The sequence below is a fragment of the Hydra vulgaris genome, chromosome 01, assembly GCF_038396675.1.
Source record: "Hydra vulgaris chromosome 01, alternate assembly HydraT2T_AEP".
NCBI classification, from domain to species: Eukaryota; Metazoa; Cnidaria; class Hydrozoa; order Anthoathecata; family Hydridae; genus Hydra; species Hydra vulgaris.
In genome coordinates this window covers 611,096-624,932 of record NC_088920.1, presented here as the reverse complement: position 1 = coordinate 624,932, position 13,837 = coordinate 611,096, and the positions used below count along the sequence as shown (strand labels likewise).

Genomic DNA, 13,837 nt, shown 5'->3' with positions numbered 1-13,837 from the left:
CGCACTTAAAAAAACTTCGAAAAACTGTATACCTTTTTAATAAGAAACTGAAAACATTTTATTTATAATTTGCTAAACTGAAACTTGGTTTTTTTTGAAGGTTTTCGAGATAATTCTACTCTCCATCTTCAAGGCTTTCATAAAATTTTATCGTAGAGACATAGCTACACTAATTTACGTAAAATAAAACATTGAACATAAAGTTCAGAATGGTGGGTGATTAAAAAAAGTTGTGGGTTAAAAAAAGGTGGGTTTCCGAATCAGAAACTCAAATAACTTTACGAACGTTTTTGTTCAATTTTTCAGAAATTCTAACGGTGGTAAAGAAATCAGAACTATTTCTTCAAAAACTTATTTTACATATTAATTTTATGTTGTTGAATTGTTTTATTTCAATTAATGATTGAAAACTTAAAAAAAAAGTCAGAATTGATAATTTGTAAATTGAAACATTTTGTTTTTTTGCATACACAACGGTTATTATTGTTTTTATGATAGTTAAATATTATTAAATTGTAAATAAATTTTGTTGATTTAAGGTGGACGCTCTTTGGTTTTGTTTGAAGATGCGTCTGCCCGAACAAAAAAAGTGCATAGCTTTTAAGCTTAGACAAGTATAATTCATAAAAACTTTTGAATGTAGCTGGTAAAAGTTTAAAGAGAGATAGAAGCATTATTTGTTACAAAAATATGCAACAAGGAATTATCGACAGGATCAATTACGTCATAGCGCTGCATTTAAGAAATGAGCATTTAAGAAAGGTTTATAAGTTGGAGTTTTCCTACTTTTAAAAATATGAAAAAATTATTTTCTCAATAGATAATATGAGCAAGTTCTTTTGATCTTTTTTTTTTTCCTTGATGAAATTTAAAATATTTGGTTATGTTTTTTATTTTATTGTTAAAGGGTGTTTTATATTTGAGATACCTAATTATCTACCATAAATACGGTTATATTTATAAGGCATGTTTGTTGTTGAAATTTGAAAACGATGGTTTGTTGTCGTATAGTTTTCTATTTCCGTTTACATTAAACGCAGAATTTTGTAATAAAAAACGTTTAGGAGGCGCGGGGGAAAAAAGAGACTTATTTTTAATACTTAATATTTTAGAGGACGCCTCAACCCCACCCACACTCTATGATAATAAAAACGTCCTTAAAATTAAACTTTTGACTTAAATACTACTAGCTATAAAACCTTTTTTTTTTTTTTTTGCAGATTAAAGATGAAACTTCTAATAAAGGTAATTTTTTTTTGTTTACTTTATTTTCAATGACTTGGTAGCTGTGGTTTTTTTTTTTCGTTTAAGTATTTTAAATATTAATTAAATAATAGACTGGTTTTATTATATAGAGAAAATGAAAAAGTTAAAGAAAAAAAAGAGGAAGAAAAGACACTCCGAAGACCGAATAGTCTTTATAAGACTCCGAACCGTCTTTAAAAGACTCCGAAGACTCCGAATAGTCTGTAAAATAAACCAATAGACTTTATAAATATCTCTTCGGGCATTTTGTTTTATAAAATAAACGTTCTAAATGTCTTTTAAACGTTTTTTAAATGTCTTTTAAACGTTCTTTACGTAAAAATGGTAATACTTTGATGCAGAAACCGCCGATCCGTTACTGCTTGTCGGATTGTGCACCGAATTATCTATGCTGAACGGTTCAAATTACTTACGGATTGATATGATCCGAAAGTAATGTATCGGAAATAAATTCGTTAAAGTTTTTTCGGAATAATTTTTTGGACTGCAATCCGATTCGATGCTTCCAGATCGGATTGCAATTCGAAATTTGTTTTTCGAATTGGAATCCGAACCGATATTATTTTCACGGACTTATACAAATTCAGAGTAAAGAATGCTTTTGAAATAAGATTCATTTTTATTTATTTAAAAAATTCAAATATACAATGAAATGAAATGATTTTCATGTTAAGAAATAAAAAAAAGTCAAAATCACACCGAAAATGAATCATTTTCCAAATTCATTTCCTTGTTTACAGACTTTTTATTGAAATATCTGCCTCAATATTTCAGAAATATTGAGGGAGTATTATTAAAAATATTAGGCAAATATTACTTCCTTGATATTTGCCTTAATAAAACGTGATGCATGCAAACAGTTTCCGAAAAAATACTAATTATTTAAGTTATTTGAAAATTTTCCTTAATATTTGTGTTAACAATAAATTATATTTTAGAGGCATGTTTTCAACAAAAGAAATAATTATTTGCCTTAATTGTTGAAATGAACGTAACAATTTTTCAAACTAGTTTTTATCTCTATTTCTATTTTTATTTCTATTTAAGTAGAAGAAATATTACAATTTTAAGTTTAAAAACAACGCGACAAATGATGGAGTTGGCTGAATTCAAGTAATTTGATGTTACTTTTTATCAAAAAAAAATCATAAAAATTTATTTCTGATAGTTATTCTCAAATATACCCATTGTTTGACCATTATAAAAACAAAAAAATTTTACTTAATTTTTTAAGGATAGCTAAAACAGACTTTATTGAGGTCTGAAAGCAAACCGCACTTTTCGCAAAGTTATGAAAAATGTAGTTAAAAGCGGGATTAGCTGTTAAAAGAGTACATTTTTAAACCTAGGAGTTCTTGTTTTAAAAACTTATTTTCCTAAGCCAATTAATTCATTGCATTGCAAAATAAAGCCAGATTTCGATTTTGGAATATTTAGTCAAAACATTTAAAGCTTAAGCATTTATTTTTTTCTGTGCATACAGTTCTAATAATATGGTGTTAAGTTGTTAATAAATAAACACTCACCAAGTCTAATAAAATAATTCATGACCAAATTTGAGTTTAAGTTTTTGAATTAACCTTGCTTTTGGTAGTAGAATTATTTTATAGCACTTGAATCTATAGTCTCTTCTCTCAGTAAATAAAGTGTTTGAATATACAAATAGCTAATTGAAATCTTTTGAAAATTTGTTTTTATTCCCATTTAAAACTGTTTTATAATCAGTTGGTTTACTGATAGGTTCTTTAAGTAGTAAACTATCTTTGTACATCCAATTGATATCAGAGACATACTCATGCTAAACCAGACAAACAATTGCTCCACTCAAAATTTTGATAACGTTTACAAATTCTTAATTTATTGAACTAAATTTTTACACCAACTTGATATGAGATTTATATTCCATTCTTTAACCAGCGAGGAGGTATGTAGAGCAGAGGTACTGCAAAGGTAGAACTAACTTCTGGTGATAAACATCGAATGGATATGTAATATATCTATAAAAAAATGTTACATATAATGAAGGACAATACATTTTTTAAATTAAATACACAAACATACAAGATCGTACCCAACCAACATACCAGTTGCTCTGATCACAAGTTAATATAAAAAAGCTAGATTTTTACATACATTTGATGCAAGACTAGTATTCCATTCTTTAACCTGAGCAAAGGTATTGCAAAGGTATAAATAACTTCTGAAGATAGGAACAGAATGGGCACCTACCTAATATATAAAATCAATATATTAAAAAATAATATTTTAAACTAACATTACACAAATATTAGATTAAGTATCTTATATATAAATTAAAGATCTCATATAATTTATCTTACTTGTAAATAGTTTTTTTATTTGTTGTTGTTTTTAATTTTTTAAATTTTTTAACTAAATTTGATGACCACAAACAAGACAAAGACCTTGTCTATGGTGGTCGCGTACATTAAGATGAGTAAAAACCTCTTCAATATAAGTTGTCAAATTCTTGACCATCAGTACAGATACTAAACAAGGTGCTTTATTCGCAGATGGATAAAGTAACATGGACTTCACAGTGACATGTTCTTTATTGACATGCATTGTCCGCATTTCTTGTTCTTGTCTTATCTTGGGCTCAGATGGGAGAATCCTTGCACCAAGATTACACAGAATACGTCTCAGTCTACGGAATTCAGCCGTGGGCATCCTTAATTGGCTCTGTAGCTCTACAGCATCAACTAAACCCAACATATTTGCAACACAACAAAATATTGACTTTTCACAAGACATAGAATCACAAAACAACATAGACAAATCACTTTCTAAATCTGAACAAGCTAATAATCGAAGGAATATAAAAGCAAGTTTAGATCGTCTAGCTGCAGCATGCCTACCAAACTTAGAATAAGATTTACTATTTCCTAACTTAATGTAAGTATATTTTTTACTAACTGTTGGCTTTTTAACTGATATATTCTGTGGATTACTTAATTTAAACCCACAAAATAATTCAGAGGAACCAATGTTGTCGTAGTCTAAATAAGAATCAACGACAACTAAATCCTTATCGCTACTAGCAAAACATTTGCAAATTTGGCAACTGTTCTGGCTTAAATCACTAATTTTTGCAATTTTTTTTTTCAATATTAATTTTTTTTAGCAATCTTACATTTTTGGCACGAGCAGATGCAAATTTACGCTGTGCTGTTTTAATTTTTTTTTTTTTTTAAAAGTTGGAACTGCTCCTCCTGTTTTAGCCTGATACTCATAGTCTCTAATTGAGAACTTAATGAGTTACAATGTGTGTTGAGAGCCCTATTTTTAGAATTTAAATCTGTAATTTCAGCTTCCAACTTAAATACTTGCATTTTAAATTTTTCTATTTGCTCCATATTTGTTTTATTTTCAGAAGTTAATTGATTAATTTGATTCAGTAGCTCCTGACTGTTATCATAAGTTATGTTAAGTCATCTGCATCTGCTGATTTTTTTTTTGTGTGTGGAGCTTGCGACAGTTGCATTTTAAAAAATTCTTCGTTTTTTATAGCTTTAATATTTTTTTTATATTTCTTTTTTTGGCGTGTTAACTTTAGGCACATTTTATCAAACTCGTCATTACTAGGCATATCAAAATCAATTGGCAAAAGAAAACTCATAAAACTAAATAAATCACCTCTTATTTTAAAGACTGTCATTAAAATGGAAATGACATTGTTACTGATCTTATCTCTCCTAATTAATCGCTTAACAAAAGGAAAGTTACACCTGTCTTCCCAACCATTTTTCCATCCAATATGTTGTTTTAGAGTTTCCCTCTCAGTTGAATACATTGTTATCAAAATAATATTGACTTATTGATAAATATAATAAAAACAAATATAATAATATTATTTAACAAATATATGCACTAGATAAAAGTGGATTTAACAACTTATCTGATATTAGTTTGATAATCCAAAGAGAAAAATTCCGCGTAACTTTGTTTACTTTTATACTTCAAAAATTGACTCGCCGAAACAGTTGTTTGGAGAATATTCGTTAATAAATAGTTTGGGACGTAACGCATAAAGGTTACGTCATCGCAAAAAAACGTCAACACAAATGTACGCATAAAACTAACAAGATTAGTTATAAAACATGACATTTTTGAAAACATATTTCATAACATAGCTGAAGGCACGTAAAATAATTTTTTTATTTTCATTTGCATAAAAGGTTGAAATTTTATTAACTTACGTCATCCATCAAAAAAGTTACGTTTTGCATTTAAAAACGATCAATTAAAAAATATAAATGCTTTAAAAGCAGTCTTTTTGTAAAAAATTCTCTAGGATGACGCAGGAATCTGATAGAATGGACATTTAGGGTTAAGTGTTCCAAATTTCCAACATCAAGCACAAAGCTATGTTATGAAATCTTAGTTTGGCCAACTCATGTTTTCCGGAAAACATGCGAAAATTAGAAAAGTGGTTCTAAATTATTTCAAATATTATGGCAATATTTATTTTTATACCAATTAATGTAAATATTTATTTAACAAGGAAAGATAGACCTTTTATATTTTTTTAATTGCAAGTTGAAAGCATTTATATAAAAAAGTTACTATTAATTTAAAGTTTGTGAATTTTTATACTTTTTATGCGGAACTACTTTTTTTTTGATAAACTCATGACGTCACGCTCATTTTTATATTGAGTGAAACAGCCGTATTAGAACTATTGCAAACGAAAAGAAAACTTTTCTCGCTTTGTGAAAAAGTTATTAACATCGTAATTTCTTGTTAGTAAATTAATTTAAAAAAAAAACATCTATTAATTTGTGCTTTTTAATGAAGGATTAATAAGGATACAATAGTAAATATTTATATGAGGTTTTTAGTTATGTTATTATGTCAAATCAGGGCCGTGGCAAGGCTCCCTCACTCCCTCCCCCAATTAGTGGGAGGGGCAGCGGTATAAGGGGTTATTTTTTGACCTTTTTTGAGGTGGCGAAGAATATTCTGACAACATATTCGTATACCAATATGAATCAAAACTCTTCTTATTCTATTTTGGAAAAAATGTTCAACTTGAATTCATTTTAAAATCTCATTAATATCAAATTATTTTGACTTTTAAACAACTTATTAGAAATCTTATAATAAGAAAAACAAAAAAATGTTTCATAAGGCTAACATTTAGAAATTCTTTGTGTCGAGTGTGAAAATTAGGCGATAAGCTTAAATGGAAAAAAATTATAGAAGATTTTCAAAAAATTATATGATGTTACTCAAATCACGAAATAATAATTCTTCACAATTGACGCAAAAGCATTTTTTTGCATAACAGGTGCTGAATTTATCTTTGGATGATTATTTTAGCGTCATTTAAATTTTATTCTTTGAAACCGCAATTGACGTCAAAAATTTGAAATTTATTAAATAAGAATATTTCAACCAGTTTTGGGGGAACTGGGAGCGTTATGTAAGTGTATTATTTGTATAACGAGCTGAACAAGAATAAACCGCATTACCTATAAAAATCATTCTCAACTCTAAGTTCTATGCTCGAAAATGAAAAAATAGTTTTAGCTTTAAAATATAAAAAATTATAAAATCAAAAAATATAAAAAATTTGTATGCTATATGTACAAAAAAAAATAAAAATTAATATCATTAATATCAAAATTTATACTATATATAAAAAAAATATTTAATTTTAAAAGTTTTCTTTTTTCAGAAAGCAGTTGGCATATTAAGATATGCCAACTGCTTTTTCATATAATTGTAGCATTTATTTATTTTTTAAAAAAATTTAATAAAATTTTAATACTAAAAAACTGCTGTTGAAAAACTGTCCAAAAAAAAAAAAAAAAAATGCGTCAAAAAATTTTGATTTTAAAGCGTCAAACAAAGAATTTGAAGTTCACCTGATTCGTTTTTTCTTTTCAATTAAATAAGCAGTTTAAACATGCATTCAATCTTTAAGTTGTTGTGGTCAATGCTGGTCGACGTATGACGTATTTGTTGGCGAAAGATATATTATAGTGCACAGTTAGAATTTTAAGTTGATCAAAAATGTCACATGAAGCAATATGTTCACTGGTTTACTCTTGGTTTTTAGAAAATGATCTGAAAGAAACAGCTAGAACTTTTCAAAAAGAGTATTGTAAAGTAAGGATATAGGTTTTTGTTTTTGTTACAGTTTTATGGTTTTCCAAAAAGAGTATTGTAAAGTAAGGATATATGTTTTTGGTTTTTATATATAAGAAAAACTCTTATCTAAAATATCAAAAATGTTTTTTCTCATCGATATTCTAAGTCAGAGTTGGCTTTTCCTAGCCTTTGCTTTAAAAAGCTTATCCTACAAGGCAACGGGATATGAAACAGGTTGTACTGGGTAACATGTTACCAGTAGCAGGATAACCTCACCTGACAAAAATCTTAGAGTTACTTATAATGCAAACAAATATGATATAATTTGAAAATTACACATTTTATATTCATACACCTTTAGTACATTGTGCGGCCGTGGCGCAGTTAGAGCTTTATAAGCAGGTGATCCAGGTTTGAAACGAGCTTTGGGCATATTTTCGCGTCACGGTAAGGAAGGAGGTGTGAACTTCCTGGTTTAAGGAACTTCCCCGGTGTTCTGTGACAAGACCGTTAGGTCTTTTTGGGGCACCTAAATAACAAAAAAAAAAATGACACTCATGTAACAATAAAATGTTTACTCCTTATAAATAAATTTTATTAAAACAAGTAAAGTTAGTATCCAAAATACAATCAATATTTTGTTTTACAAGAGTTTACATGCAGGAGTAGTGTATACATTGATTTATGAGAGGGTATATTTTCTAAAAAAGTGTTAAAACAAAAAAATTAATAACCGAAAGAAAAGCTTCCAAATTAAGACTTAAATTTGGAATTTGAATGTGCCATAACTTAATTTTTTTTAAATGGGAGAGGTCTTTTGTTTTCTTTTTCTTAAGTTTTACTATTCTTGCATCATACATAATTTAAATAACTAGAAATTAAATGTTTAAATATTTTAAACAATTTTTAATCAATATTGCATAATTTATTTACAGGAGGGGTGACATCTATATGCGTGAAGGTCTCTGAAGGCCTTCTGAGCTTACACTTAGACCCGCACGACCGCATAGCAAAAACGGAAGACCTTCGCAGTTTTTTGAAAGACCCGCACGACCGCAAAGTAGGTCTAGAGGCGCAATAAAAATATTTGGGCGTGCGGCAATTCTCCGTGTATTTACTAAATTAAATAATACGAAATCTTTAATAAGAAGCTTGTTATTCTGGAAATTAATATTAAATTTTAAATAGTTTTATAAGAGACCAAAATTATAAAAAAAGTTTCATTCTTAATAACCTTTTTGTTAACCTGCCATAACTAAAATCGGATTTGCAAGTATACTTGAGGGCATTGTTTTTATTTTTATCATATAAGTTATTTTAGTTTAAAGTTACAAGGTTTTTTCAAGTTGAAATAAATTAAAGGCTTTTTAGTGTTAACAATTATATTGTTATATTATGTTGCATACAATAACTTGAAAGTTATAGGATTATAGGTTTTATTGTTGTTTTTGTTTTGGTGAGTTTTTGTTGTAGGAGATATTTTGTGATAACTTTCGTTCTAGGAGATAATGCTAGAAGAATACTAAATATTCTGTTATAGGTTTTGAAACTTCAAACTTTTGTAACTGACGCAACGATAAGTCAAACCAGGGGTCGGCAACCTAATTTAAGTAGAGAGACATTTTTTAAATATTTTACATAATTAATGATCTTGCTAACGGTATAGTAAAACTCTTAAGGACTGCAAAACAATCCTTATTAGCTCTTGAGTTTTTTTCATTGTGAAAATTTAGGTATAAATAAAACCCAAAACTAATATCAGCTTCAAACTAATTTTGCACTTAGAATAAAGGGAAGTAATTATATATTATATGTATTAAAAATATAATTATTTTTATATAGTTTTTATATAATTTCGCTTCTTTTGAGTACCAGGTTGACCTACTTTAGAAGAACTTCTTTTTTATTCAAAGTTTTAGGGGCCCGTCATATTTTTAAGGGTCTATCTATATATTTTAAGGGTCTACATATATTTTTAAGGGTCTTGAGCTAAAAATATTTTTTATTTAAAAAAAATTAAAATCAGTTTTCCATTATTATATTCTACATATTTAGATATTTTTCAAAAATCTTTTTATAAGGGTCACCCTATTGTATATTACTATATATGTATATATTTATATATACATATATATATATATATATATATATATATATATATATATATATATATATATATATATATATATATATATATATATATGTATATATATATTTATATTTATATATATATATATATATATATATATACATATATATATATATATATATATATAAATATAATATATATATATATATATATATATATATATATATATATATATATATATATATATATATTTGTGTGTGTGTGTGTGATATAGATCAGTGAAGTTAAGAACTTCATCTTTTCACTTATCATTCTAAAAAAAATATATATATATCTTTGCTATATAGTTATGAAATAAATATATACAAAAAGTAATGCAAAATTATTAATGGAGTACCAAAACGAGTTTAAAAATAAATCAAAAAGAAACTTCAAAAGGCTTTAAACAATTTAATCAGCAGCATGCCATTTAGTTATATCATGGCAATCAATTTTCATAATTTGGTTTCTTATGGCTTTTGCAACATGATTATCATCTATAAAAGCAACTTCATTTGTTTTTTCATCCAGAAATGATAATAAAGTCTTTGTTATCCATTTACTTTCATATGATACACCATCTGTGCAATATGAAACAACATCAAAATTTGGATGTCTTATTAAAACATCATAAATGTGATTATTGAATTTATGATTACTTTCATTTGTACTTTGGGGATGAATACATAGAAGTTTCATTGGTGTCATTCCTTCAGGACAGTTGTGAATCATTATAACAACTGCTTTAACTTCTGTTGCTAGATCTATTGCACTGTCAATACCACTAAGTGTTTCATCATTTATTGTCAGTATATGATTTGGTGCAACCTTTCTAACAATACAATTAAACTTTACACAAGTTAGAAGGGCTGGTATTACTTTGGTAGCATCCATAGATACAGACACAATTAGTTTATTGGTTCCAGGCATTATGTCATAAATGTTATCTAATCTTTTGTTAAGGCCATCTACAGAAACATCAAGAATAAAACTATTTGATGTTTTTGCAGTGACGCGTTGTATATGTCTCAAGGAAACACTAGGGAGATTTGCAGCAACAAATCTATGAACACATTTACCAAATGTTCGAAGCATTAAAAAAAAATCTAACATCACAATTTGAAATTTTTTATTCGTTTTACCACTTGCTTTTGAAATTACACAAGACTGCATTGCATGTAGTAGAGTTCCATTTTGTTTAGGATTTTCTTTATAAAGTTTATGAAATGATCGGAAAAAGGAACCATATCCTGAAATTTGATTGGTTTCTGAAACAGTAATTCCAATTGCCAAAAGTTCTTTTTTCAGATTTAATAATGAAGTAATACCTTCAATTTTTAAACTGACCTTTGCAGCTAACAATATTCGTTTTTCATTACACCGTGCATGATTAAGTTTACAGCTTGATACAAATTTTTTAAGAGCTTCCAAGTCTGCATCATGAATTTCAGACGATTCTATAATTTCTAAAACATCTCTTATTATCTGCATTGCTTCTAATCGGCTAGTGAATGATCGATTTCTACATAAATTAATGCAGTGATCACATTTTTTGATGTGATTTCTAGTACATTGAATACTATGAATATAAATTTTATCATTTATTTTAACAAATTTTGAATTATCAGTTATCATACTATCCATAATGCCATATGAGCTAAAAAGGATTACAAGTTCTCTCTCTTAAATACACCGTCGCATGGTTTAGTTAATTTTATTTTAGCTTCAGGAATAATACTAAAATCAATTTCAGAATTAGCCACAATTTCTAATTTCGAATCTTTGGGAAAAACAACTGGAAAAAACTGATGTATATTCGTTTGGGAATGCCCGGCTTCATTTTCTTTACGAACACATAGCTCGTGTGAAATGGATTTACAATGTTGATCGTACTCATGTGTAGTAAAAGATCTCCCCTTTCTGACTTTGATTCCAACATTGCATAGCAAGCATTGTATATTTTTACCATATTGATCCAGCTTAACGTATTTCTTTGATTCTAATTGTACTGCTTTATCAGACCATTCAGCTTTCCTGCCATATTTTATGTTGCTTTGAATTATTTAAATAAAGCGCGGGTCTTAAAATTCTAACGCCCTAAATACATTATGCGAGTCCTTCCGTTGTAGGCCTTCTAAAATGGAAAAATGATCCGCATACCCGCAACCGAAGGCCTTCGGTCGATAATTGAGACCCGCATGCCGACAAACGGAAGGCCTTATTTTTTACTAATGTCATCCCTCCTTTATTTACATATATTGATATTGAATCGCGTAATATTTTGAAAATTAACAAAATGGTTTTACGTCTTGAATTCGAATAACTACTTGAATAAAAAACATAAGCATTTAATAAACGTTTTTACTTTCTGCTATTTAATAAGCGTTTTTATTTACTGCTATTTTAATTTTAAAATTTTGATTTAAGTATTTACAAATACGTTCATTTAACTTTTACTATAGGTTAATAATAAAAGTGAGTTTGGGGCGTCTTTTAAATTAGAGGTAATTAGAGGAGAGAAATACGGTAAACTTTTAAAAATGTTTTATTTTTTTGATTAAAAAACATTATATTTTAAATAATATATTAAATTTTTTTATTCATTTAGTCTAATTTAAAAAACTTTTGTTTAATAAGTTACATTTACTATATATATATATATATATATACATATATATATATATATATATATATATATATATATATATATATATATATATATATATATATATATATATATATATATATATATATAGTATATATATATATATATATATAATAGTAAATGTAAGATAAATATTTTCTTTTTGCTAGATTACTATATTTTTGTTGTGTACTAGAATGTAAAATTAAAAATGAATATATTTTATATTCATTTTTAAGGTACTTAGTCTTAATTTTTTGACACTAGGCATAATATCTATAATATATATCTGAATAACATATTTACCATTTTAATGTGTTAAAGTAAACTGTTCTTGATATGTTATTTTTTTGTTTTTTATTTTAATGTACTTGCTAGATATTATCTTTATTATAAACTTTTTTAACTGATTGATACTGTTAACAATTTTGCCTCATAATTCTTTCACAAATTAGTTTGCAAGAACTATAATATAATATTAAATACATGTACGGTCTATAATTTTTTAAATATTTTTAAAAGTTGCATCAATCTTTAGACTAAATATATTGGGCACATACTTCATTGATTGTTCAATATTTGTTGATAATAAACAGAAAAGTCACAAAATGTGGACATACGGCATACTCTTGTTTCTTGGCTGACGAATTGTTGTCGAATTTAACTGAAAGCCAAAGGGTGTTTTATATTTGAGATACCTAATTATCTACCATAAATACGGTTATATTTATAAGGCATGTTTGTTGTTGAAATTTGAAAACGATGGTTTGATTTCCGTTTACAATAAACGCAGAATTTTGTAATAAGAAACGTTTAGGAGGCGCGGGGGAAAAAAGAGACTTATTTTTAATACTTAATATTTTAGAGGACGCCTCAACCTTACCCACACACTATGATAATAAAAACGTCTTAAAAATTAAACTTTTGACTTAATTACTACTAGATATAAAACCTTTTTTTTTTTTTTTTTTTTTTTGCAGATTAAAGATGAAACTTCTAATAAAGGTAATTTTTTTTTGTTTACTTTATTTTCAATGACATGGTAACTGTGGTTTTTTTTTTCGTTTAAGTATTTTAAATATTAATTAAATAATAGACTGGTTTTATTATATAGAGAAAATGAAAAAGTTAAAGAAAAAAAAGATGAAGAAAAGACACTCCGAAGACCGAATAGTCTTTACAAGACTACGAACCGTCTTTAAAAGACTCCGAAGACTCCGAATAGTCTGTAAAATAAACCAATAGTCTTTATAAATATCTCTTCGGGCATTTTGTTTTTAAAATATACGTTCTAAATGTCTTTTAAACGTTTTTTAAATGTCTTTTAAACGTTCTTTACGTAAAAATGGTAATACTTTGATGCAGAAACCGCCGATCCGTTACTGTTTGTCGGATTGTGCACCGAACTATCTATGCTGAACGGTTCAAATTACTTACGGATTGATATGATCCGAAAGTAATGTAATGTATCGGAAATAAATTTGTTAAAGTTTTTTCGAATTAATTTTTTGGACTGCAATCTGATTCGATGCTTCCAGATCGGATTGCAATTCGAAATTTGTTTTTCGAATCGGAATCCGAACCGATATTATTTTCACGGACTTATATAAATTCAGAGTGAAGAATGGTTTTGAAATAAGATTCATTTTTATTTATTTAAAATATTCAAATATACAATGAAATGA

At 27.1% G+C, this 13,837-nt stretch overlaps 3 long non-coding RNA genes across 3 annotated transcripts; 2 read left to right on the top strand and 1 right to left on the bottom strand.

The window, feature by feature from the left end:
• Positions 1-567: 567 nt before the first annotated feature.
• On the top strand, positions 568-1,540 carry LOC136074718 (uncharacterized). Its single transcript, XR_010635369.1, has 3 exons — positions 568-762; positions 1,221-1,245; positions 1,356-1,540. It is a non-coding gene; the product is annotated as an uncharacterized LOC136074718 (long non-coding RNA).
• A 1,142-nt stretch (positions 1,541-2,682) lies between these two features.
• Positions 2,683-3,552, bottom strand: LOC136074717 (uncharacterized). The gene is made up of 2 exons (XR_010635368.1): positions 3,400-3,552; positions 2,683-3,263 (listed from the first exon to the last, which is right to left on the bottom strand). It is a non-coding gene; the product is annotated as an uncharacterized LOC136074717 (long non-coding RNA).
• Positions 3,553-7,171: 3,619 nt separating this feature from the next.
• LOC136074716 (uncharacterized) lies at positions 7,172-13,459 on the top strand. Its single transcript, XR_010635367.1, has 3 exons — positions 7,172-7,398; positions 13,133-13,157; positions 13,267-13,459. It is a non-coding gene; the product is annotated as an uncharacterized LOC136074716 (long non-coding RNA).
• The last annotated feature ends 378 nt before the right edge of the window (positions 13,460-13,837 follow it).